The sequence below is a fragment of the Ornithodoros turicata genome, chromosome 6 (assembly GCF_037126465.1).
Source record: "Ornithodoros turicata isolate Travis chromosome 6, ASM3712646v1, whole genome shotgun sequence".
In the NCBI taxonomy this organism is placed as follows: Eukaryota; Metazoa; Arthropoda; class Arachnida; order Ixodida; family Argasidae; genus Ornithodoros; species Ornithodoros turicata.
This window is the reverse complement of record NC_088206.1, coordinates 27,208,849-27,235,983: the sequence shown is the minus strand read 5'-3', so window position 1 is coordinate 27,235,983 and position 27,135 is coordinate 27,208,849. Positions and strand designations below refer to the sequence as shown.

The 27,135-nt window shown below is 46.5% G+C and overlaps 1 protein-coding gene across 4 annotated transcripts in view; it reads left to right on the top strand.

Annotated features, from left to right (window-relative positions):
* Positions 1–23,473: 23,473 nt before the first annotated feature.
* The window catches only part of LOC135396482 (E3 ubiquitin-protein ligase HUWE1-like), a 146,706-nt gene continuing 143,044 nt past the window's right edge, over positions 23,474–27,135 (top strand). For all 4 annotated transcript variants that reach the window (XM_064627475.1, XM_064627472.1, XM_064627473.1 and 1 more), the window contains exons 1-3: positions 23,474–23,631; positions 24,530–24,689; positions 24,748–24,868. The gene's annotated coding sequence lies outside the window, so the exon portion shown is untranslated. The remainder of the gene's footprint in view (positions 23,632–24,529; positions 24,690–24,747; positions 24,869–27,135) is intronic.

The following is a 27,135-nucleotide window of genomic DNA, read 5'->3' as shown; positions in this document are numbered from 1 at the left end:
TGAGGAAGTCACCTGTAAACATGAAAGCAGATGAGTGAAGAGAAAAGAACGGATACTTATGTTCAACATATTACATAAATATTCTGTTGAAGTATGGTTTCTAAGATCATGCTAAACGAAGTGTACTTTTATCAACAGTGCACCACCTGAGTTTAGGGACTAGATTCGGTAACTTCTATTTTCTTTTTTCCTTTTTTTTTTACTCTCTCTGTGCCGTAAGCGGCGGCAAGGTTCAGAGTCACGCAGATGAGAATTAACCCATTTACGCGATCCTGAAATCTGTGATAGCATTTGAACCACACGGACTGAGAGACCTTTGTTAGCCCCAATAACGAAAAATACTCAGACCTTTGCGCCGTTTAGGTGGATGTTCTTTCCCCCTGTGTGGACAGGTATTGTGACGGTGCTACACCTTGATTCAGACGACACTGAGCTCGTTATCCAGTACGTTGAAGAGATTCAGCGTACCCTTCGTAAATTCGATCATGCAAATGTCCGCTACAAACACGAGCAGTCGATGGCACCACATCGTCTTTCCACTCCGGCGGTCCTTCGTGGCATCAAAAGCTGTCCGTCTCGTCACTGGGAAGCATGAGACATTGGATGCCAGACGAATATTGACGTAAATTAGGGCAACCAACTATCCAACATCGTCTCGGAATGTCGACGAAAACCACAGGATGCGACTGCGATAGACTGCGACCATCGCGCGGAAGCTGCCGTCATGGCTCACACGTCGCGATGACGTGTTGCCGAGCCGGCCATGGTCCCGTCAAGTTGCTCGCAATGTCTCCGCTCGGCAGCTCGCCACGGCGCGGCGCCAGCTGTCCTCCCTTCGACGCTCCGTTTAAATTCGCTCCCGAGAATACTCCTCGCATGATGAAGGTAAAATTTTGGTTCTAGACTCGGAAAAAGGTTTTCTTTCCGATGAAAACGAGAAAAAAGTCATTTCATAGTCCCTTTAAAGATGCGCGGACCACGGCCACAACCATAAAGATCTACGGCCACAACCATAATTTGTAAAGGAGAATGGCACGACAAAGGTAAACCTCTTGTGTCTGGAGAAAAAAGTAAAAAGTCAACATCCGAAGTCAACCGGTCCGCGCGTACCAAAAGTGGATGTTCCTCACGGGACATTTTTTCCGGGGGCATTTCTTCCAGGGGTATTTCTTCAGGCAACATTTTTTCCTGGACCCGTATTACCATAACGAGTGAAGGAAAAAATGTCCCGGAAAAAACGGTCCCATGACATGGTAGGAAAAAATGGTCCCGTGCTCTCCGATGCTGCCTCTAGACTGCGTATGTCGGAATATGTGGGGAAAAAGAGGGGGGATGAGCGAAGTTCATGTTAGGGGTATCTATGTTAGCGAGCCTCTTATTAGAAAATAACATGACATGGATAAGGGGGCCTGTGACGTCTCAGCGTAAAATCGTTTTTGAGAATCACGTTTTTAGTGAAATACACAGCTCCTCGATTACTTTTGTTTCTGTTTCATTTCCTTCTTCGATGAGAATACGCGCTAAAGAAGACGACGTGTCACTCTTCACCATTGTAACTTCTGGTGGCTCCCGGAATGGTCCCAGAAAAAAGTGTCCCGAAGAGAATGGTCCCATCTGGCAGGAAGAAAAAATGGTCCCGTGCGCGCCGATGGTGCCCCTAGGCTGCGTATATCGACACCTATGAAAAGAAAAAAAAAGGGAAACCTGAAATATTCGTGGGTTCCTTCTTAGGGTCCCCCTAGCCTCGTTTTGGAGCAGATGTCCATAGTTTTAGAAGACGAAAAAAAGGCGCGTTTTAGTGTGAAGTTCTGTTTTTACTATAAGGGAGTACTGGTGAGCCAACAGCCGGTATAGGGAAAGGTGGCGCAAGATGAGACAGAAATTTGCAATTGAATATGGAACTTTTATTTTTCGTGTTTTAAAAAAGAACTAGCCATAGGCACATTCTCAGAGATCTAGAGCTTCTGATCTGTAAATCAGAACGGACGTAGCCGGTTCTAAAATAAACACAGAACAAGAAATTCAAAAATGCAGATTGTCTCATCTTGCCCCAACCCTCGGGGCAACACGAGACATCGCGTGGGGCAAGATGAGACACGCCGTGGTAATGAACTATACAAATTAGTTTTTGCAATCCAAGCACCTACCCAGCCCCCTTGAGCCACCGCCCACATGATGTGCTATAAAACCACGCCAAACCCGGTGCTATTTCCCTCCACCGTCCTTTGCAAACAAGGCACCGCCAGTCTGATGTGTAGCTGGTCGCTCGCTTTTGAGTGCGCTTCTGCTTTGCTGGAAAATCCTATGCAATATGCAAAAAAAAGAAGGAATTTCTCAGGAACAAGCATAAAGCCACCTAATAGTTGACTTATCAGTTTCTAAATTGCATTACATTTAAATTACATTACGTTGTCGCGTCTTGCCTCGTGCATATTATCGGATGCATTAATTTTTCAGTCAAACACCGGATAACCAAGAGCGCCCATATTTTGCATATATCTAGATGAATTAATAAATAAATAGGATGTGGACTTACATTGACAGAATAAGCCTGCGACACGCTGCTGCACAGCTAACAAGAAAAAGAACTACAGAAAATAGCACATTTTTTGCGGGTCTTTACATTCCAGGCAGAAGTAAGAGATTTTTTTTTCTCTTCAACACAAACACCAATCCGGTGCAATAAAGCGGACATGCAGAGCGAGCCACCTATGAGTAAAGTTTCAATCGCATGGAGCAACGTGTCTCTGCGACAGGCGGCGTCGAGCAAAAAATGTATCATCTTGCCCCACCTTTCCCTAAATCGGCAATGTAGCAATTTCCAGTCCAGGAAGCCCTGTCTTTCCCTCTATTATTCGGCAAGGTCTGCAGGTATTTTGCATTTTCAACTGCGCTCCTCAGATACCTAAAGCATGCTTTGTGAACTGCGAAGGGCACAAAAGGGAGAATAATATTTTTCGATGCAAACATCAAGTAGACCAAATACCTGTTTCCCGATTAAAAAGTATGAACATCTATGCTTGACATTTATTGGTTACTTGCACTAGGATTGGTGGTGCCCGTTTTACGGTTTCGCTCAAGGCGATCATTCAACGACAAAACCATTTGCTTTAAAAGCGTTGGAGCTTTTCATTACTGATTACTGTTGAAAGATTACTACCTAGATAGAAGATTGGATCAGAAATGTAGAGCACTTTTAAAACGTGCTTTTTCAGTGATGGCCAGTAGTTAACTACCTGTAGTTAAACTACCCGATTGTAGTTAAAAAGTAGTTATCAACTACTTGCAGAAATGTAGTGTGCAACTACTAGTTAAACTACTATTTCGAGTAGTTGTGTGGGAGAGATTTACTAGACGGATTTCGAGTAGTTAACTACAGTAGTTAAGGCGCCAACTACTTCCGATTTTGCCGCAAGCTTTACGGCACGATTGTGCTTCCGACTTTTACCTTGAGCTACTTGTTTGATGAGAACGGAGGTGCAGAGCAATCGTGCCGTGCATGTGTACTAAATCTTCACTTTCATTACTGCTTGTGATTCATATTTAGGTGTCCAAGAACGCTATAGAATGGGATTGGTGTTGATGGACAACGCTAAGTAGTTAGAGATGTAGTTAAAATACATTGCAGTAGTTAAAGAAGTAGTTTTAACTACCTCCCCTGAAAAGTAGTCGAACTACTAGTTAAACTACTTCATCGCGAAGTAGTTATAGTTAAACTACTGTAGAAGTAGTTAGTGGCCATCACTGGTTTTTATATAACTGGAATAGTAAGTATTTTGCAATACTGCAGGTTAGGTTATACAGCACGTGGTTCTTATTCATAGGGCATGATTATTTGGAAGGGCCTCGATATTCCAGGTTGCGAAATTCCTGATCTCACAGAAATTCATGGCCCCGAAACGAAGATACGATTGCTTCGTAAGATGATATTCCGTGTTTAAGAAGCAGATATCGCTCTTAGCTTCACGAGTCTTCGATATCTGTCGAAGTCGTTTTAGCAAATGAAAGCCACATTTTAGCAGCCGCTATACGCTTACCAAGGCGGACACGCCGGCACAACATGTTGGTATTATCAGTTCAAGTTGGGTGTTTGCATTTGTCCAGGGGTGCTAGACTCGTCAAAGTAGAACTAAGTTCAAAAGATGACGTCACGCGGGGAGGAGTTTTGAACATCCGAAGTTCAAGTAAAATGTTTCCCTTTCCCGGCATCTGAAGTTGGGTCTACGTCAGAGCATGATCCATATCAGTGTGTGCGCGACCCGCCCACTGGCACGAGCGTGATAGAATGAAGAACGAGAAAGCGCACCACTTCTGTCCGCTCCGGTGAAGAGTGAAATGGAGAACAAAATACACCTTTCCCAAGCAGCAAAATGCACTGAAAGTCTAGTGCAATAGGGGTGGACGGGTAGATGAAAGGCCTTGAACAGATTCATGAAACTACAGAACATTGATAAGACACATGCCGTCCACCCCTAATGCACTCGACTTCCAGAACATTGTGCTGCTTGGGTTGAAGGACTTAAGGTCAAATCATGCATTGTCAAATATGTTTGGGCTGTGCGACCATTAGAATATTTCGGATCTCGAGGCGCATGACTGTGTTCCGAATCGAATACGGAATTATATGTTCAATTTTGAATCGAATCAATATTTCTTCCAAACCGAATACATACAGGAACAGCATGACTCGAGGCCTGACCCCATGGCATCACAAAATACCCGCGCTACTAGGAAATGGTAATAAGGAAACGGAAATCGGTTGTACGAAAAAAGAAAAAAAGGTCGAAAAGACGAAGCACTCGGTGACACGGCTTTTCTTGTAACCTCCTCACTGCTGCTTCAGATAGCTGCGTCATTTCAACCTTGCAGCCGCTATCAGCAGAAGCAAGGGAACTGAAGGGGAGACTCATCGTTTCTTTCCGCAGTATTCTACATTACGTGACGGAGTAATTAACACGGTCGAGATTTTGCTCAAAGAAAAATTTCCCCAGCTATTATTGTTGTAGTAATGTAATGTGTTTTGTGTTGAAATTGGTTGAGAAAGCCAAATGCCGTTTCTGTTTCGAACAAGGAAAAACACAAAGAAAGACAACAATAAACGAAATAAAAAAAAAGTTGCGCTGAATTGGCACATTTCAGAGATCTATTCCGATTATTTGTCACGACTGAAAATCGAACAAGTGCGCGCAAGTCACACCAAAAGTTTGTCGATGACAAGCGTCAGTGACACCCCGAAGTAGAATTTTAAGCCTCTGTTTTGTGCCACATTACATGACACACCCACTGTATCGGCATGTGCGCTATACGTGTATTCGGGATCAATGAAAACAACAACGCTTCTGTTGAAAACTATATTTGTTTCCTATTTCCTTTTTCTATGTATCTGCTGGCTTCTTTTTCAAAAAGACCCTGTGTACACTTGAGCACATGTAAACAGACTAGTGCCCGCACTGCGACGACACAACCACTTCATGGTAAAAGGGACGGAAAAGTCACATGTCCGAAAAACCCTGGGTCCGTGCACTTGCAAGCGCTCATTTCGAGGTGCTGCTCCGCTGCATTGAAGAGCACCGACGCTTTCCAACGCCCTGCACATGCAGTGTTCATGTCTCTGTTGTGTGCATCTGATATTTAGGATGCATCTCTAAATCAGAAGGAACGCTGTTGTCCTCCTCCGCGTCTCTATTGAATATCTCGTTTTTGTACAGTAAGGAAATTACGTGAAAACAAAAGGGCATCACGGAACCTGCGGCCATGGGAGGTACAGTGTCATACGTGCAGAACACAACAATCTTGTGCGCAATGATATCATTATCCGTGACGAGAAGCGCATCTTGCGTGAATCCTACAATCTCAGAACAGAACTTCACCGCATAGCACGTTATCCGCAAACCATTGACACGAATGATAGGATTACGTACCACTTCTGATTCGAAGAGCGAGGGGGCGTATAGCAATTTGGATATATGATAATTGCTATAAAAATGCCTATGTCCCCCTCTCTCTTCAAATCGGAAGCGATAAGCATATCATTCGTGTCTGTAGTTGGCGCACAAAATGCTATGCGGTGAATTCTGTTCTGAGAGTGTAGGCTCTGCGCAGATGGTCACACAGCGAACGAACAGCGTTCTTGGACAGTCGGTAACACTGGCAAAAATCATCGTTTGGCATTTCAAACGATACTCATGATAAGTGTGGACTCAGAGGCGCAGTAGTAAAGGCACGGCAATAAAAGCGGCCGCAACTCTTTCTAACAAACTTCGAAGTTCGCCACTATCTTTCCTTGAACTTTTCTCGGTAGAAAAAAATGTTGCACAACGTCATTTTGACGTCACGGAACTTCTGCCAAAAGCTGCATTTCCCTTTCCTTGTACAGTCGACCCCCGTTTATCCGGACTTCATTTATCCGGATCCCGCGGTATCCGGACAAAAAGCACGGGAACGGAATTTCCTTCATGTATTTTGTTCTCGTTTATCCGGACTTCAGCTTCCGGACTCGGACAAGAATTTCACGGAACGAAAGTCGAAAATTCTTCTAATCCAGCTTCAGTTATCCGGACTACCGTGAGTAAGAGGAGACGCTGTGTTGAGGTTATTCCCGTCACACGTCAGGGACCTACATTCCTCCGTAGGGGAGACAACCGTGCACGATGACCCCCTTTTCTATTTGTTTGCGTTGGGTCACGTTGACCAATCGAGTCATTTGGAAATATCTCGAGCAACTGTCCGGTTCTAGAGGGGAAAACTCCAACCAGAGGGCTTGCTGCTTACGGCCCGTTGGCCGATGAAGACATTCCCCTAGCTGAGCTGCGATCCCTGATGCAGAGGCTCACTGCGACTGCCATAGATGATGCTGCGGTTTCTGAGTACGTTGACGTTGATAAGGATGATGACGCGTGTGCAGCTATGACTGATGACGGTGTGATTGCTGCTGTTGCCTCCGATGATGTGCAGCAAGACGGTGCCGATGACGCCAGTGGGAAACAAGCCTCCGGCATTGACACTTTGCGTCCGCACTGACATTCTTCGAGCAGCGCAACAGCGTGGCTCAACTCTATGCAATTAGCAAAAGTTTGCAGGAATCGAGTACCTACACTACTATGTAACAGCTGTCATTGACGAGATTTCTGTGTTTTAATTAAACCTTGCTCTGTAGGACGTTTCTGTTCAGTCTTTTCATTTATCCGGATGCCCCGGTATCCGGACGATTTCGCCGGGAACGGCACAGTCCGGATAAACGGGGGTCGACTGTACTTTGGTTTGATTGACAACACGGGACGTCACGTGGGCCAGAGAAACTGTCCAACGGCTGTCTTTCCTCATATCTCCCGAATTGTTTACATTGGTGAAATCTGCAAAGACACCATCCTCCAGGGAAGCCAAAACGTCATTTTGACGCCATGAAAATCTTTCAAACTGCGCGCGTCTCGGTAGCCTTGACCTGAGGTTTGATTTAGAGTCACTAAATAAGCTACGCTGAAGCGTAGCTTATTTAGTGACTCTAGTTTGATTGACAGTCAGGAGCGCTCACGTGGGCCACGGAAAGCATCCAATGGTTTCGCTCCCTCCCATTTCTTGAACTTTCTTCGTGCTTCACGAAACGACGAGTCTAGTACCCCAGGTTAGTCTAAGTTCGCTGCTGGAAATTTCCCGCGCGTGATTGTGCATTTAGGCGGCTTATTTTCGATCGAGGGATCACAAAACATTTATTTCCAGCAGTTTATTTTGTAACGGGGATTTCCACCACCGATTTTTTATTTATTTATTTCCATACACCTCAAGGGCCCAGAGGGCATTACACGAGGGGGGTGGGCCCGGCAACATATACATACTCAAGAACAGGTGTGCAACGAAAAAGGGAACTGCAGGGAAATAACACGAACAAATTTTGCACAAAGAAAAACGAAAAAAATAAAAAAAAATTTTTATGGCACAGCGAAGTGATGATGTAATGTATTGCGGAAGTGGTAGGGGTGGATGACATTGACAGTGTCCTGAGGTAAGTTGTTCCAGTCGATGATAGTATTTGGAAAGAATTACTTAGTGAAACAAGTGGTGCGAGACTGAATACGGGAAACCTTGTAAGAATGATCGAGTCAAGATGAAATGCGAGTAGGAGGTAATATGTAATGGGGGCATAACGAGTTTGAGAGATAAATGTGGTTGAAGAGACAGAGACGAGAAATCCCGCGACGATGAGGGAGGTCAGCTAGCTGAAGACGTTGCTTTAGCTGGGATACACTAGAGAAGGGAGAATAATCAGATGCGATGAAATCAGGAGCCCGGTTTTGAATTTTTTCGATTTCAGTGATTAAACATTTATTATGCGGATCCCAGATAGCGGACGCGTACTCCAGCTGAGGCCGCACTAATGTGGTGTAGGCGAGGAGTTTTACATTAGATGGGGATTACTTAAGGTTCCTACGCAAGTAACCTAGAGTTCGATTGGCTTTTCGAGACACTGCCTGGATATGCTCTACCCACGAGAGATTCGATTGAAGGTGAACACCAAGGTACTTGTATGAAGAGGAACATGGAATAGGTCGCCCGTCGACGGAATATGCGCGCAAGGACGGTGATGTAGTTCGACGAAAGCAGACATGAGCACATTTATCGATATTTAATTACATTAGCCATTTTTCACACCAGTTATGGACTGAGGTTAGGTCTTTTTGTAGGGCGATTTGGTCAACATCAGAGGATATTACACGGTATAAGACACAATCATCTGCGAACAAACGAACTGAACTAGAAATGGAAGCAGGTAAATCATTTATGTATACGAGGAACAGAAGGGGCAGAGGACGGAACCATGGGGAATTCCGGAAGTGACAGGGCAGAAATGCGAAGAGAACTGGCTAACAGTGACACGCTGTGAACGGGAGGAGAGAATAGTAGGGTCAATGTTTAGATGGGTTAAAAGGCGCTTGTGTGGAACTCTGTCGAAAGCTTTAGAAAAGTCGAGAAAGATGGCATAGAGTTGAAAGCGATTATCAAGAGCTTGGTGGATATCGTGGACGAATACAGAAAGTTACGTCTCACAGGAGTGACCCTTACGAAAACCGTGTTGCTGTGGGGAAATTAGGGAATTTGCCTCCAAGTACCTAATTATGTTAGTATGAATGATGTGTTCTAATATTTTAGATGGAATGCTTGTAAGGGATATCGGGCAATAGTTCTGAGGGGAATGTCTGTTGCCCGATTTATAAAGCGGTATGACATTTGCAGTGCGCCAGTCATGAGGGACGTAACCATGGTCTAGCGATTTTTTCTAACGAAAGAAAATGACCAGGTAAACTGTTCTAGAATGGGTACAGAATGGTTACAGTTGGTTGCAGAAAGAGCGTCATGGTATATGTTGTGTGGAACACATAAAAATTAACTTTTACCGCCGATATCTTCAACTTGATCTGCCATGTTTACTGTGAGAAGGCAAACAGAAGAAGAAGGCAGAGGAGACACTTCGTCGGCACAGTCTGGTGCCGGTGAGACCTCCTCGGCACCCCCCCCCCCACCTCAAAAAAAAGAAAAGAGAACAAACTGACCTAACGTGGACTAACCTCACCTGACGCTTCCTACCCTTCACAAGACGGCAACCTTCAAATCAGTTAGGCTTAGCAAGGCCGTGGTTCTGCTGCTGTAGAAGTGCTTCAGGTTGTGTTATTCAAATGTATAAAAAAGGTTCTAGACCACACAATTTTTGTGATTCTTATATTTTTAGTTTCCGTACTATGACCCTCTTTCACTCGCATATGCAGTATTTACCTTTCAAACGGTTTCACTAATTTTTAAAACCCAGTGGTCCCGATAACGAACTATACCCTTGAGGAATGCAGGCTGACCCAGGTACATGCAACTTTTACTGAAGATTGCTTGCTGCACAGCAAGTAACAAACAAACTACACACACAGAAGAAACGATAACACCTAAGTGCATTAATAGCACCCGATTTCATCCAGAATTCTAGAGAGAACATAACATGTCCCCATTCCTCTTCCTGAATACCCATTACAATGTTGCGCAAATCGAAACCTCAACGTCCGCCATCTTGCAGCGCAGAGTAACTCCAGCTAGGAATGTCGCAAAAAAAAAAAAAAAGAAAGAAAGAACGAACTTCTTGGAAAAGCTCGTCGAACAGTTCGAATAAAGTTCGATAGGTTTGCGCGTGCGCGACTTCCGAACAAGAATTTTGGATGACTGAAGAAATCTCATTGTAAATCATTGTTATTTAAATCATTGTCAGTTTAGGAACGCGAGAAAAAGTTTTTGGTCTCAGGAACCATATACTGCACACATAAACATGACATAAAACATACACAACGCACACTGCAATTGGCATCAACGTCAAGTGCAGGACTGCTATCCTCAGTGCTGAAGCGTCTGCCTTGTAGTATACAATTTATATGTATGTAACGTCATTGTAATGTTTATAATACCATCGTTCGGGGTTGTGGCACCATCTGTGGAATTGCCGGCTCCTCGCTGTTTGTGATTTTTGAGTGACTTGTGCCATGTCAGCCTCTGTATTTTGCTCCTAGTTCACATACAGAGTACTTTTATTTCGTTTTGTGTAGTGTCCTTTTCTTATACCCTCCTCAGAGTTTGTACAAACTGCTCATCTCCCGAGAGCCCTAGTGATAGCTAAGGAATGGTGAGCAGTCTGCACTTGATGGTGACGGATGAAGAAAAAAATGGGGATGTGATGTGCACTTGAGATCCAACTCCTTCTGAAGCGTTACATGTATTTAAATTTTTCAACGACATAAGGAAGTCAAAAGAAGCTAAAACAAAAAAGAACATTTAAAAAACGAAATCTAACTTTGCGAACCTCCGCGAACCTGCTGAAAAGTTCGAACGTTCGTCGAACCATTCGAACCCCCGGGTTCGACATCGAACTTCGCGGTTCGGAAAAGGTTCGCGACATCCCATAACACCAGCCGTTCGAAAATTCTCGTGGACCAGAATTCAGGGACACGACACGGAAAGCCGGCTTCGCCCCCCCCCCCCCGCGTGTAATATGTCTGACCTGGCCTGACCTAACCTCACTACATGAAGTGTAGTGAGGTTAGGTCAGAGGGAAGCCAAGCTCTATGGCTGATGCGTAGGAGTACAACAAATGATACCCGTCGAGATCTAGTGCTTTCATTGTGCATTCTTGGCAACGAGCGAGAGGGAACAGGCGAAAGGCATGCTGGGAAGAGTGCGAGGTGTGCGTAAGCTGTCATAGGTAAACAATGGGCGCATGGAGATGACATGGTCGCCGCTGCCGAAACTTTCCGTGAATCACGGGTCTCTAGAGGAATTTGTGGAACCGAGCGCCGCATATTAATTGCAGATTACGATGCACCTTGCATAATTACATCCAGGTATGTAGATTTCAAGGTCCAAATCAAGTGGCAGACCTAAACTAGACATGGACCCTTTCGTCTTCCACCATGAGGCAACTGGAGACTGGTGCTGCGACAGTGGCTCGTTCCTGGAAAAGTGTGAGACTCCACTGTTATTAGACGTGAGCACTACTATGGGACCACTCAAAACAGCACATTAAACTGTGACCTGCCGCGGCGCTCTTCGTCACTGCCACGAAAGCGGAGCCTTGGGAATGCACCGTGTTTGAACTGTTTCTGTAGTCAACGTAAAACACTGCACAACACACACCCACACAAACACTCCCCCGGTCGTAGAATGCCGTTTGAACCCACCAGTCGCGTTCTCCCACGGTCAGCGAAGCCGTGTGCGCTTTGGAAATAAATAAGTGACACTACATCCAAATGCGAAGAAGTACAGTCATAAATGCAGTAGGTGTTTAACAACGTATCACTTAGCAAAGCGGAAAACACACGAAACGTATGGCGGGTTCCCTGCTGTTTACCTTTCTCTGGTTCGCACGTGGAGGCGACAGGGGCCTTGGCGAATGGGATCGTGCCACGCCACCGCGCACGTCATTTTACACCCTCGCCCTCTTCTGCTGCGCAGAAAGGTACTTGTGGAGCGTTACCAGCGACGCAACAAGGCAGCGCGAGGAATTTGGTTAGAAATACTCTGAGAGACATCGTAGGCCTATCGTGTACTATTTTCGTCGTGGGAAAAAAATTAGGACCTCCTGCAACTGCGCATAAAGTTGCAGAGCGCAGAAGACAGGCCAGTCTTTCATCATTTTTTCTTCACCAGCTCGCTTGCTTCGTAGCCATTTTTTCTCAGTCTTTCGTGTTCAATGTGGACACTTTTGGGGAAGCCCTGGTTTTGACGTAATTAAAGGATTGAGACATGCCAATGTATTTTGCCATGAAGCCAACACTGCGAAAATAAGTCTCTCAGGAAAAAAAACGTGACGGTCTTGAGCTACCAATCCACTTGTGGACAATCGAGGAACCTTCTGCCGTCAGGCCTAGATGTGGACACTTTTTTTCAAACCCTCAGTGCTAATGAATATTCTATGGAACGCAGACGGAATGCATAGCTTCAGTGGAGGGTAGCGAGTTCGCAGGTTAAGCCAACTTTAAGAGTAGGTGTCCCGCAATTCTGGGAATTTGAAGGGTGGCTACTCCCGGGTCGCGTGATGCTACGTCATAGCCAACTCGCGGGCTACTCGGGTTGAATGAAAAAAAACACGCCCTCGCACCATTGGTACGCACGGGACCATTTTTTCCTTCCATGCCAGCTGGGACCATTTCTTCCAGGACCATTTTTTCCGGAACCCACTCATAACACAGAAATACTTTTTGGCCTTCACACATTGACCATTGCCCCTGTATGACTCAGATCTGGTATGCATGATAACAAAGGAAACCTGGGCCTTCAAACCAGGTCTAGACCATTACGGTAACAGCTCATAATAAGCACCAAATGCTCATAACCTCCAAGTGCTCAAAACATCCAAACGCTCATATGCAGCGAAAAAAAAAAAAGGTGGTTTTGAGGGTTTGGTGCAAATGAGCAGGAGGGGTGAAGTTGCTCATAACTCATAAGCCCCAAATGCCTAGAACCACCGAATGCTCATATGCACCGAAAGGCGGGCAACTACAGAAGACGGGCTTTCCTCCCCAGCATTTGAAGCTATAGTAGGCTACAGCTCCAACAGCTTCGTTTGAGGAATCCACAATGAGGTTAGTGGGAACGTCGGGGGTGGGCCAAGAGCGCGGCGGCCGCAAGGACCGTCTCGAGGCGGTCAGAAGCAGCAAGGGTTGAGTCAGTCCATGAATGAGCACGCTGACGAGGAACTTTGGATGACAGAAGGTCGTGTAGGGGTCCATGATGTTAGCGCAGTCGGGAATGAATCGGCGGTAAAGTAACTCGCGCAATTTATTGGGTGACTCAGGTCGTGGAACTCACTGACAGCTTGGACTTTAGTGGGCAGAGGCCGAATGCCGTCTTTGTTGACCAGATGCCTATAGGGAACCCCATGCAGTTCTTCAACCCCAAAGAGGCACTTGCTAGCATTGGTAGTCAGAACATATACTCTTGCAATCGCGTGAAAAGAATGCGTAGGTGCTCAATGATGTTCTTCAGGAGATGAACTCGATCGTCGACGTCGGCATAGCGAAGTGGAGACCGCGGGTAACCTCGTCGACGAAACGCTGGAAAGACTGTCCAGCACCGAGAAGACCGAAAGGCATGCGCAAGTATTGAAATAAGCTGTTATAACCGTCTTAGCAATGCTGCCATGGTGCAGAGGGATCTGGTGGTAGGCCTTTACCGAGTCTATTTCGTAAGGTGGTCGCGCCATGAAGATGATGATGCGAAGTCATGAATGTGTGGGATGTGATAACGATCACGGCTTCCAGTCTCCTGTATTCTTGGAATCATATAAAGCGGGGGCGCCCAAGTGTTCGAAGACATTCGAATGATACCGAGCTCCAACGTATGTTCAAATTCCGCTCGGGCGGTCTAGAGCTTTTCAGGGGCCATCGGTCATGTGAAGATCGGAGGACCTGTGGTTGCAATGTGCCGCGAGATGTGTTTTGCACGCGCGAGATCGTTAGATGGCGACGTCAGCGCAGAGAATTCATTGAGGAGATCCGCGTACGGCGATAGCGACTCTGGTTTGAGGAAGTTCGAGCGGTGTAGTCAAGCGAAGTTCGTGCGGTACCGTCAATCAGTCTTTTGTTGCGCATGTGGTTGAGAAGGTTCAAGTGACGGAGAAAGTCGGCTCTGATGATGGGTGGGTGACATATCGAGATGTGGAACACCCAACGAATGTGCGATGAAGTGTGAAGGAGCGCTCTCCATAGGTTGAAATCCATGTTTTATTAACCGCTTGGAGAAATGGGCCTTGATGTGGCCCGATTGCCGATAAGCACTAGACTTCATGCAAAGTTGCACAGCTGGGACAACTGAAGGATGAAACCGCAAGTGGAAGCTGAAATAGCTAGGCGTAGGCTGCTGCGGAACAGATGCGCTTTTAACGACTTGCTTCCATGACCCAGCAAACCATTAATATCAGTGGGACACCCCTACAAGGCCTCAAACGTTCGAAATATCTGGACATCCATAGGATATCTATGGGATATCCAACAACGACATTCGAGTTTTGGTATTTTCCGACAAACACAGATGTCCTATATACGTCTGCAGGATATCATGCTCAGGATGTTTAAATATATCATAGAAAGCAGCCTGCAGATCCCAGGGGTATCCATCGGAGATCCATGAGACCAGGTTTAGGCACTGATTGAACGTCGCAGGAACGTCACCAGGATGTCGTACAGATATATACGGATGAATGTGGGACGTTTATAAAGTCTTGTTCCGAATGTCAATTTCGTTGTAACTTTTTCATAGTGCTGGCAGCAAGCAAAAATAACTTGACAGAGCGTGAGATATAGGGTGAACAAGTAAAGCCTGTAAGAAATAAGTAACAGCAATGTATTTACGCACTCTTTGAGCAACAAACTCATTGGCTTTACAGATACACTCAGCAGGTAATCACATTATAGAGTCGATGACCTGAATTAAAAACACAGTATTTGACAGGAAGGGATGTCTGGAATGTTGTTGGGTATACTTTGACTCGATGCAGATGCATGGGAATCGCGAAGACGCATCCTTGTCACCGTTACAAACGGTTTACGTTCACTAAACTTAACGAACGTGCCCCAACAATTTGTATTTCAGTATATGCTTCACCCAGTTCGCAAATGGAGGTTAATGCGCGGTTTCCCCCAGTGCCCAAGGCAACTTCTGCAAGCCTAGTACAAGGTACGCACTTATGCTGGTCACACAGTGTTGCTGTGCTGTGATGAATCTTCCACAAACCTAGCCATAATGTAGAGTGACATAAGCACTTTGATATATCTCATCAGAAGATGTGGCATCGCACTGGATAGCATAGTGCAACATCTCTGAAAGAACACAATTATATTAATTAAGATCAGGGATTTGAGACGTATCTGGGACATTCCTGGAATGCGGAAAAAGTGGTACAAACCATAGTCGCCAGGACGTACCTGCAAAAATCTACGGGCTCCTTAGATAATCCCTGGGATATCCAAACATCCAGATCGGGATATCACCCGGACATCGCCTGGACATCTATGGTTTGCTTTGATTCTATCAGCCAGTTCAGATTAACTCCCGGAGGAACGGTTGGGGACGCCGAAAGTATCATCTCTGGACTGTTTGGGGAAAGCACTGAAGAAATATTTCCCGGAGAATGGATTCGTCGAGTGTGGATGACTCGTCACCAAGGAGTTCATACATTATCCGAAGGAACTGCGTTGGTGTCCGACCGCAAAGCTCTTCTGACGGAAGCGCTGCTGCTGCGACTTAGTATTACGCGAGTATTACTTCGGCAAGGGGACAGACGCGAGGACGTAGTAAAACTTGCTCTGTTAGCTGTAAATATTGCGTTTAAACGAACTCCACTTCCACCAGAACGAGCTAAACTGACGAGTCATTCGCCCACAGGGCTGGGATCTTCACATCAGCGGCGCTAAGTTGTGGTGAGGAGGCGTGAGCCTCATCGAAGTGGTTGGACATGGCTGGGGACAGTTGTAGGGTAATGGGCTCCAGGAGGAGGTGAGGCGTTCGAATCACGGCCGGGTCAGTGACGGTTTAATGGTTTAACTATGGCTCGGTTCAGGTGCGTGCCGAAGGTGAGCGTGAATAGTTTACTGTCGTCGTTTTTCAGTCACGGGCACCCCCGACAATACTATCCAGTGGGAATCGTGGTTCTCTGAAATTTGGCAGTGCACCAATGACACCAGTAGCGAACTAGTCGTATTATTAACAAAAGCGAGTTAATAAGTGATCATGCCAGGGCCGGCAGCTACATTTCTCCTTCGGGAGGATAAGTGGGAAATTTGCCCCCTTCCCCTGTATTCTTTGTGTTCATTCTTCTTCTAGTCATAAAACGGCTTCTTCCTGCACGAAAGGTGTCTTTTCTGGCGCCCAGCCAGGCGGGCTCAGGGGAAGCCCCCAGTGGAGGGGCGTTGGAAAAAATGGGGGGGGGGTCATTTACCGACATGTGTCTAAAGCTGAAATTGCAAGGGCACCCCTGTAGGGGGTATATAGGTGAAAAAGTTAGGGGGGATGTCAGTGACACTTGGGAGGGTGTAGGGGCTCTGGATAAATCACACTCCCCCCCTCTCCCCGGAGCCCGTCCGTTTTAGCGAGCCTCGACCGCGTTCTAGAGGAGCCATGTTTTAGAGACTAACGTTTCAGGGAAAATGGGACGCCAGTGGCGTCGGAACTATTTTTCCACTGGGGGAGCGAAAAAATGTGCTACCTTTACATCATCATCATCATCACTTATTTTCCTTGAGGGCTCATGCTGGCGTTATACAGGGTTGCTGCACGAACTGTAAACGTGCACCTAGCAATGACATGTGCATATTTGTGCAGTAGATCTAAAATAACATGGCATAATTATTGTAATTAATAGCGCTTGGTGGTGGGTTAGTTGGCATGAGTTCAGTGCGTCCGGCGTCCGGCTGCGCAGTGCCTAGACCTCTATGGCAAGTAATGTGTATGGAACTTCGGGAACTTGTCCCCGGGAATCCGCCGTCGCGGCATGTACGTGTGCGGGACTGAAGCGAATATCGTCTGATCCGCAAGCCTTCTGCGAATAATTCAGACTTTCCTGGGCCGGTCTGGAGCTCAGCAAGAATGTGTCCCTTTGACACCTAGCCTTTTGACTGGGTGTCACGCTGTCGTTATAACTCCAGGGCGACTCATAGAAAAGCCGGATAAATGAAAACAGCGGGTAATTTTGGACATCGGTACGGTGGAAAGTGAGGAGCCACCAATCAGGTTAACAGTTAGATTATTTTACTATGACGGGTGAACATATACATAATATACACAAGACAACAAACAAGCTGCTATACATATCTCTTTCCAGATGTGTGACCTTCTTCGATGTCTATGGCATTAATAATCCTGTAATGCTGCTGCAGTCGAGCGCCGGCGCTCGTGCCGGCGCTCCCTCGACGTTACCACTGCCGACACATGAACACAACACCGGTGCGACGTTTCGTCTCAGTTCATCGCACTTGTCGTACTACAGGTCTTACACGCCAGCTCGAAGTGGGCACCCTGGCCACACCGACTGAAATCTGTGGCTGCGCCTCGCAATCCACCATTTAACAACCCTCTGTCTTCAACCGGGCGGTTTCTTTGTATCCTTATTTCCCCAGATGTCTGGTGTCTTGTGTGCCTTTCGCGATTCCCGTTTGCGCCTCTGTCCCCCCACCCCACCCCGTGGATTGAGTCTGGTAATGCTCGCGCCCCCCGTTACACACTTTCTGACTGATTTTTTCCACTTCCATTTATTGCTTGTCCGAAAATTTTGAGGTGGTATGAGGCAAGTTGGCATAAGGTAGTTGTTAGGGCTGTCATCTTTACTTTATTTGTTTTTTCAGTGACTGTTGTAAACCGAACGACGCGAGTCGTTGCACTTCACTATACAATAATCGCTGCTTATTGGCTGGTCGTGAGTCCTGACGATGGCTCTAGACTCTGGCTGCACATTCCACAAAAAGTAGGGGGCAATATGGGCACGACATTGGGTGCACTGATGACGTGACACTCGTACGATTATGATTCACAAAGCTGCGCTTCGATTCGACCACCACCGTTAGCGCTCAACCTATCGGATGCCATGCGAAGGCGGTGAACGAGACAATAGCAATGCACCTGCATCTCACTAGCTGATGGCGAGCGGCCATGATATAATGCGTAGGACATGATCCGTAAATAATTTTAGCTATCATCGCCGTTCATCAGGTACTCACCGCAGTCGTGGCGCTTTCTGGCATCTGTTGCGCTTGCGCCACAAACACCTACAGTCACAATCTACCGCTGAAGCAGAGAGTCGGGACCTGATGCTTTAGTCTCGATACTTGCTTTACGCTACGTACTTTCGTCATTTAAAAAAGTGAGAAGCGTCAACCTTGAGCAGGGAGGGGCCCCCTCCTAACTGCAAGTGAGGTGAGGGCGCCTTGAACCTCCTCACTCGCGGAATTTGAGGTGAGGTGAGGTGAGGGAAATTTTTTTAATGCAAGGCTGAGGTGAGGTGAGATGAGGGAAATTCTCTGAAAAGGTTTTGAGGTGAGGTGAGGAAATATTTTTTCAGGAAAGGCTGAGGTGAGGTGAGGTGAGGAAATTTTTCTGATAATGTTTTGAGGTGAGGTGAGACGAGGAAAATTTTCTGAAAATTATTTGAGGTGAGGGCAGGCGAGGAAAATTCTCTGAATTTTTTTGAGGTGAGGTGAGGTGAGGGAAATTCTCCGAAAAGTAGTTGAGGTGAGGTGGGGTGAGGACAAAGCTCCGTCCAGAAAATCGAGGTGAGGGAAAAGACCGTGAGGAGTTTTGCCCACCTCTGCCTGTAAACCTCGCGATGGCTTTGGTTTCGCTTTTATTTCTTTCCTCTGTTTTATTTTCTCTGTCGTATGCTGAGCCTATGAGGAAGCGAGGTCGTAGTTGCTGGTAGCGTCTTCTCAGCTTGCCAAGGGATTTGGATTTCCAAAGCCGAGGGGATCATACGTCGATGTGAGTGCGGGTAAATAAATTCGTACGTGCACGCGTAACCCGTGGCGTGTGATACTGGTGTACCCGCACTACGCGCTGACACTCTGCGGGTACACCCGTGCACATTTAACCAGCAACTGCAGAAGTGCGCGGAAAGAATCAGAAAGAGCATTCTGAACGACGCTTAATCCTGAGCGTGTCATGTGGCCAAGTTCTGTTTTAGAATCTGCGTGGGGAAAACGACTGACATGGTAATAGCTAGTAACATAGTGCAGGCGTCGGAAACCTTGCAGCCCTCGGGCAGCTTGCGGCCCAGCTGCGATGCTATTGCTCCCCAGTGCAGACCAAGCGCGCGACAAAAATCCCGGTGCTTAGCTGACAGGTCGAGAGCGCGGACACGACAGGCGAATTTCCTCAGGCAAAAGCCCGCTCTATATGTGTTGCTTATCTGCTCCTAATAAAATTAACAAAATGTGTTCGTCGTAATCTCTTACCAGAACTTTTGAAAACGTTTCCAAAAGTTCTCAAAAATCTATAAGTAGCATATATGCATTTCGATCGAAGCTCATTCATTTTGAAATCCTTGCACCTGCAGTCTACTTTTCTACAATGCGTGGCAAAAGTAGCTGGTGAATCTTATTCTGTTCATTCGGAGAAACTCGCCGTACAATCGGTGTGTACAATTAGTTATCCTGTTGGAGTGGCGGGTGTGTGTGTGTGTGTGTGGGGGGGGGGGGGGGGGATGTGCGGCCAGCCTGCTCTGTAGTGGCGGCTCGGAGCACCTAGGGGAGGGTTGAAAGAGGGAGGGGAGTGAGTGATGGTTGCACAGGAGAGGGAGAAGGTGTGCTAATCCTCTTGCTCTGGGATTGGGTAGTCGAAGAGAACTACCCACCACAGAAAACATCCGAGCATCACTCAGTAGTCTCCATTGGGATGCTCCCTGTACCATGGTAACCACCAGGATTATTGGCGAAGTTACCCCATCGACCTATCCTGTTGGAACAACTTCGCATCACATAGGACTAGGAATAGGAAGGATGGTTGGTGGTGTTTTTCCTGACGAATTGGCAGTACGTTCCTCGAGAGAGGGCTTGTGGGACGCCCTGGGATGACATGGTGGCGTAGCCAGGAGGAGGGGGGCAACCCCCTACGTTTGGTGGTGCATTTGGAAAAGGGGAAAACGGAAGTAAAATCCTCCTGTTCATGTAAAGTTCCCATAGAACCCCTTACTCGCTATACTGGAGCGGCTTCATAGGGAACTGCGAAGATATTTACTTCAGAGCATCTGAGCAAAACCCAGGAGAAGCACCCAGACAACTCATACAGTGTCCCGATTTGAGCCCTGGTTCACGGATTGTGTCCACACACCCCAACACGCCCTAAGAAATATCAGTTACTTAAAACTAACGAGAAAAAAATACGTAAAATAAACAGGTAAAATTACGTAGACACAGGCAACCTGGTGATATGAACTCCATAACGGCAACTTGAGCGGGGCAAAAACACATGGACAACCAGAGGTTTATCCAGACCCCTCCTACACCCCCCAAATGTTCAGTGACACCACCCCTAACTTTTTCTCCCGTGTACCCCCTACAGGGGTGCCCTGCGATTCAGCTTTAGACACATGTCGGTAATGAAATAAGGTGTAATGACGTACTAGTAACTATACTAATGACCCCCCTCCCAATTTTTTCCAACACCCCTCCATGCTTGGGGATTCTGGAAACCCTGTGGACAACTGCCTTAGATTAGCTGCTGTGCTGTGTTTGTGTGCCCCGCCTCAGGTTTGCCCTTATGGCGTAGCGAAATAAAATATGGTGAACTTGCCGAGAGAGCACGCAAGACCCAAGTACTTTTTCGGTGCTGAAAGGCGCTTACGCGCATCCGGGGTGGACTGGCGACGATTACAGGAGGCGATGGTCAAGGGTGGATCCAACCCTCAAGGGGGGCTCTTTGTCAAAGCGCGTAGCGGGAGAGGAAGCCTAAATGTGTAACCGTGTAACCAAGTGGGGGCGGTCGCCAAACCCCACCGCCCCCTGAATCCGCCACTGCGATGGTCACTGTGGGCGTTTATGTTTATTCGCTCGGAGGCGCTCGGGACTCATAGTGAATACACGGCACGGAGCGCCTCCGAGCGAACAAACATAAACGCCCTGAGTACTAACACAGCAAACCATAGATATCCAGAAAACGTCTACAGGATATCCTATTTCGGATGTTGGGATATCCCACGGACTTTGCCACAGAGCCCATTTACATCCCCGAGACGTTCTGTGGACTAACACTTCTTTGTCATTTGTAGATCCTGCGAATATCCCGGGAACGTCTTTTTAGCATATATAGACGTATGTGGGACATCATGCAAGCAGGTCCAAACATGCACTTGCTTTTAGTTGATACGTATCTGACATGACAACACCACTCTGATATGTATGTAAATATATATGTATTTGCATATGTATTATGTACAACGTTAATTTTTACGTGTTGTGTAGTAATAAATGCTTCGAACATGAACAACAGGTCAAAAATTCAGGGAATGTAGTAAGCCCCGCCAGCGTTCGACCAAACTCTGACGCACGATCACCAAGGCTGACCATGTTACCACACGTGCTTCCACCCCAAAAAGAGCAGGGCTCCCTTTTTGTCCCACTCCACCGTGTACGCGAATTTGAAGGGAGCATTCACAATGGTTTATGCTGACAAAATGCCCAGAGCTTATACCACTGAAGTGATCTCAGTTGTCTCGCGACGCGTAAACTCCCCAATTATTATATTATACTGAAGTAAAGGCCGTTGGGGCAAGTTCGTTACGTATTTGGGCGTGATTACACCTGTAACGGTGAGGAGGTGCTTCTTTGCAATTAACCAGTGAATCTGCAGAGACATGTTTTAAACCAATAATGTTTTCACATTCCTTCATGCCCGATACTGTGTTTTTAATTCAAGCTAATATCTATAATGGGATTAGCTGCTGAGTGGAGCTATAAAAGTGATCAAATTCCACTGTTGCTTGACGATCGTTACGAATATAGATAAATACTTTCACGGCTAGCAGCACGCGAACGATAGAAATATATAACGATTTTGCTTGTTCCCCCCATCCAATTAACGTTTACAGAAGTTTTTGCTTGCTCTCAGCAGAACAAAAATGTGGCTGTCGGAACAAGATGTCATAAACTTCACGTTTATTCGCATATCTTCAGTCAACGTCCTGGCGACGTTCCTGTGACGTTCAACCAGTGCCCAAAATCTCGTATACTGGATCTTTCATGGGTATCCAAGGGATCTCAGGCTTTTCCTCCATTCAAATTTCAAAAGCGGATATCCTGCAGACGTACCTAGGACATCTGTGATTTACTCGATAAAATAGAAACGCGAATGTTGTTTTGGGACATCCACAGACTTTGCATGGATGTCCAGATATTCAGGACGTCCACGACCTTGTAAGGATGTCCTAGGGATATTAGTGGTTTACTGGGAATTCGTGTCCCAGACAACTATCATGAGCGACTCCACATGCAGTGGTCGGGTCTTTGGATTAATTTTGCCCACCTCAGCACACTCACACTGTATTTAAGGGCCAGTTCTCACTTGCCGACGGCCGACGCTGCGTCGTGTGCGGGCGGCGGAAGTAGGGGCGCATTTCCGCCGCCCCGTCAGCGCGCACGATTTTCATGTTCCCACCACAGTGGCATTCCGTCGTCAAAGCAGACGAAAAATCAGGAGGCGTGGCCTTTCTGTGTCACTAATTGGTCGCCATCTATCGTTCTCGTCAGCTCTCGCCGACGTCGTGAAAAAAGTTCGGCATGGCAAGTTCTTTGGCTCGACGTCCTATCCTGTCTCAAACGCCGGAAATGCACATCTATTTCCGCCGTCCGTTCACGACGTCGCGTCGGGCGTCGCCAAGTGAGAACTGGCCCTAACGTCTATCGCGGAAGACGGCGTGTACCCTGCCGGCAAATTGATGGCGGCTGGGATCGAACAGTAGGCGCTGGAATAGGCATCTAGCTTGGAACGATTGCTATCGACCGGCCAGCTAAATTATGTTTTGCGGTTCGTTTTTCGATCATGTTTTCGGATGGCAAGGATTTCAGGTTACGCTGTGGTACTCGTTCCCAAAAAGATTTCGGTTCAACTTCCAAGCGGTTATCGGTTTGGTTCCGGTTTCAGGACCCTCCGCTATCATACACTATCCTCCGCTCACGGAAAGCACGGCGATACAGTGCCCTTCTAGGCGACAACCCAAAAAGCCAAAAAAGCGCATTGACGGGGGACGGCGGCGCGCAGACGAGTGCAGCACCACCTGGACAGGTTGAACGAACGAGTGGAACAAATCAGGAACTCTAAGGAACCTTGGCGCATTGGCAGCTTTAGTTCATAGAGCCAATTTTTCTGCCCTTGTAACGTCACATTTACCTCTGTTTTGCCATCAAAAGGATTACGTGAGATTATGCTATACTGCGCTGCACCTTGAATCTTTCAGCTAGGCCGCCTTGGCAACAACGAGTTGCAGCCCCCTGTTGTGGAAAATAGTTTCATGGTTTCGTTCGGTCATGCTCTGCATATGTACAGAATCTTGAGGACAATGACAGTGAACTAATGGTGCTATCTACTGTGTATGCACAAATTGTACAAAGTGTCTAATACCTGTGCAAGGTCAGTCTTAATTTAAGTCGAGCTTCGTTTGGTACCCACTGCTGCATTTCTTCATTCCGACATTCCGTGTTGTGACGACACTGCGGTAGCATTCAAATGTATTGAAGTGCATGTTCGATTATGTGACTCGATGAACGCGCGGTTATAATGAGTTACTGCTGCCTTAGTTGGGATTTTGCGACTTCGCTGGAGCTGTTGATACTACAATTTCCCTTTGTCTACCTCTCAAAGCTCTGTTAGGCCTAGACTACTGAAGTTTGTATTAGTTTGGCTGTCTCAGATAGCTAGTTTGTCAGTGTGTTTTGGAGGAACGATATATTTCAACCCTTCTACTGACTTTGGGTGCGTTGTAACGGCCTAGCATTAGAATGACGCATTTCGGTGAGCATGGTCACAGCTTGAGAGCGATGCTGATGCGCACACGTCCGTTTACGCTCCAAGGGCCGTTGACAGAAGCTGCCAAAAAAACAAGCACACATTTGGGTGGCGGTATAATGCACAACTGCAAAGTACTTCCCTAAAGTTCCCGAATAGTCATGCCTAATCTTAAGTGCAACGGAGGGGAGATTTGTTGTGCTATTTTGCAGTCGGTTTGTCTTGATCACCTGTGTATGAAACATTCTGACTGGCTTAACACGTCGGTTTGTTGAGGTGGAGAAGGTGAGAAAACGTCACACGAGCCCGCTTGCTTGCTCGTAAACTAAGAACGTCTGACCAACTCCTCGATGTGACAAATGCAAATCCTAATATTGACTCACTGCCACAGAATATTATTTTGGCGCTTGGTAATAGAAGTGCACGAACTTTCAGCCTCTTGGAATTTTTCTGTGTTAAGTGCATAATATCTGCTGATACTTTTAAGCAATAATAATAGTTTGTTTCGATTAACTGTTCAAAGTGAAAGGATGCGGCCCATGAAGATTGACCGTAGCAAGCTAAAGAAGAGCTCGTCTGAGGTCCCCCCTTGACTGCAAGCTGCTTGTGGAGAAGCTCAAGGGCTGCACGCAAGAGGAGCTGTTAGTGGAATTGGCAGCTGTCCGTACTGGAACTGTGGGAAGGTGGGTTGTTTTTCAAATAGGTATGTTTGGCATGCAAGACTAAGTTTACGTGTTTCAGTGTGAGCTGTACCACTGGATCGAGGTTCTGGACCTGTTTGATACACTGCTGGAGAAATCATGCAAGACAACCAGAGAGGGCCAGTGGTGTCTGCCTTGCGAACCTTCCCGGCCAAGAGCAGGCAAGGAACATACTTTCTGCAGTAGCACAGTTTGTGCACATAAGAAAGGCAGTTTGTCTGCCTATAAACGTCTGCCTAAGAGACGTGGACGATACACTGCTGTCAAAAGGCCTCTTGCGCCTCTGCTGAACTGTAGTCTTCTATGATATGTGGGAGATTCAGTATGAAGCATAACAAACACAAAACAAGTCAGCTGTTATCAAACTGTGCAATTATTGAAGTAGGGGTCTTTTACATAGCTTTGAAGGACTCCTCATTGAAAGTAGTAGTGCAACTCAGACACATGACACTGCCAATCTCCATTAGGTGTTTCTCTCACTCCATGCCGCCAGTAGTGTGGTGCTAGCTTTACAAACAAGAACTGACATAGCCGTATAAGCAGTAATTTATAAATTTTTAATTGCACCGGACCCTCAGTAGCTCAAACTCGGTTTCAAAATCTTGTTTGTAGCCCACCATGTTCAATGTATTAAACAGCCGCCTGATTCAAAAGATGCTTTTTGCCTAATTCATTACTTTTCATTCTGTCGTAAACTGTTCCTCCAACTCGGAAACTGTCGCAGAAAATGGCTTCTGTGCGTTGGTGATGCCATCTCTTGAGGCACCTGCCTCTGAACTCGTTGCACACCTCCGGATGTGTCTGCCTGCTAAGAAGAGCCCTCTTAGGCAGCGTTCACTCGGGGCAACTTTTTCCAGCAACTTGAAGCAACTCAACCAACGTCTGATGAGCAATTTGGAGACCGCGTTCACACGTAGCAACTCCTTAGCTCCACCCACAAGCAACCTTACGGCGACCAGAGAATGTGGGTTCGAATCGAACTGGTGATGTCTTTTCTTTAGCTGTTGTTTATCAAATTTTAGTCAGTTTATTATGCACAAAGATCATCATGATCTTCAAAAATGACTATTGGCATGTTTGCGCGACGTTAGTAAAAAAAACAAAAAAAGAACTGTCTCAGCTGCACCTGCAGGATTTGAACCGATGAACCCATGAACGAAATCGCACCACGCCATCGCGAGTTACGTGGCCAATGCAGTCCCTCGTTGATTGGCCGGTGCACGAGGAACTTGTCGAGTTTTCAGTCTGGGAGCGATTCGAGCAACTCGAGTTGCTGGAGTTGCTGGTGTCGGATGACTGCCAGCAACTCCAAAATTGCTCATAGTTGCTGGAAAAACTTGCTCCGTGTGAATACTGCCTTAGGAACAGCTTACTTTGGATGAATTCAAAAGCTTGGTTTGAGGGTTAATGTATTGACTAAGCGGTCAACGACAGATACGTTATTATAAATACCTCTCCATTTGCAGACTGTTGAATTAAGAAACCTTTTACCAGGCCTTTAAGAGGCCTTTTACCAATGTTTTATGTGTGCTCCTATTTATATCCGGGCGTGTAAAGAAGAAAGGTTACAAAAAAGTGCTTTGTATGTGCAGCTACCCATATAACAAACTGGGCTTTCACCGGTGAGTCTATCACCCTGATAGGAGGATATCACGTCCCACGTGACCTTCTGACGCAGTCCACACAAATTTGAACTCCTGTTAAAACGAAATAGTTTGAAGCCGGTATGTCGATATAGCGACACAATAGTTCCCAAGACAGCATTTATTCCATCTCTTACACATGCACAAAGGTAAAAGACACAAGCTCATGCTGCTTTTTGTGGTGCTTCTATTCAGGGAATTTGAATGCTGCAATTTAGCAAACACCCTGACTACGTTTTCTTATCATGACTGAAGGTAACTGCTGAGGCTGGAACACACAAACAGAGGAACACAACACTAGCCTCTAGTTGCCTAAGCACAACAGTTTGTTATTGTCATCCACTACCTCTATCATTTTGCTAGTACTAGATGTATAGTTATGTTGTGCTTCCCTAGTTGTCTCCTATTTGCCCCCCCCTTGGGATCAGTTTTAGTTGGATGGCTTATTCCGCATAAGCTGTGTGAAGACAGATTTTCTCCACACTCAATCTTCCATGTAGATATTGTATTTCAAACAAACGTCATTCGTTTGCTGCCACAGGGGAACATGTAATGGCATTATGCGAAAATGACATTTGTTTTCTGAATGAGCTTAGGGAGCTCAGGCTGTGTTCTTCATAAATCCTTGTCCACCAACTGCCCTGCGTCTACGCCATCCACTCCTTAGGAACCTTCACTTTCGCTCTGGTTGTGAACTGCATTCTTAGACACTCGTATTTTACGGTTAAAGGTCAGCTATGCCGATATCCAAATAGTCGAAACGGTTGTGATGTTCTGAAAGCCCA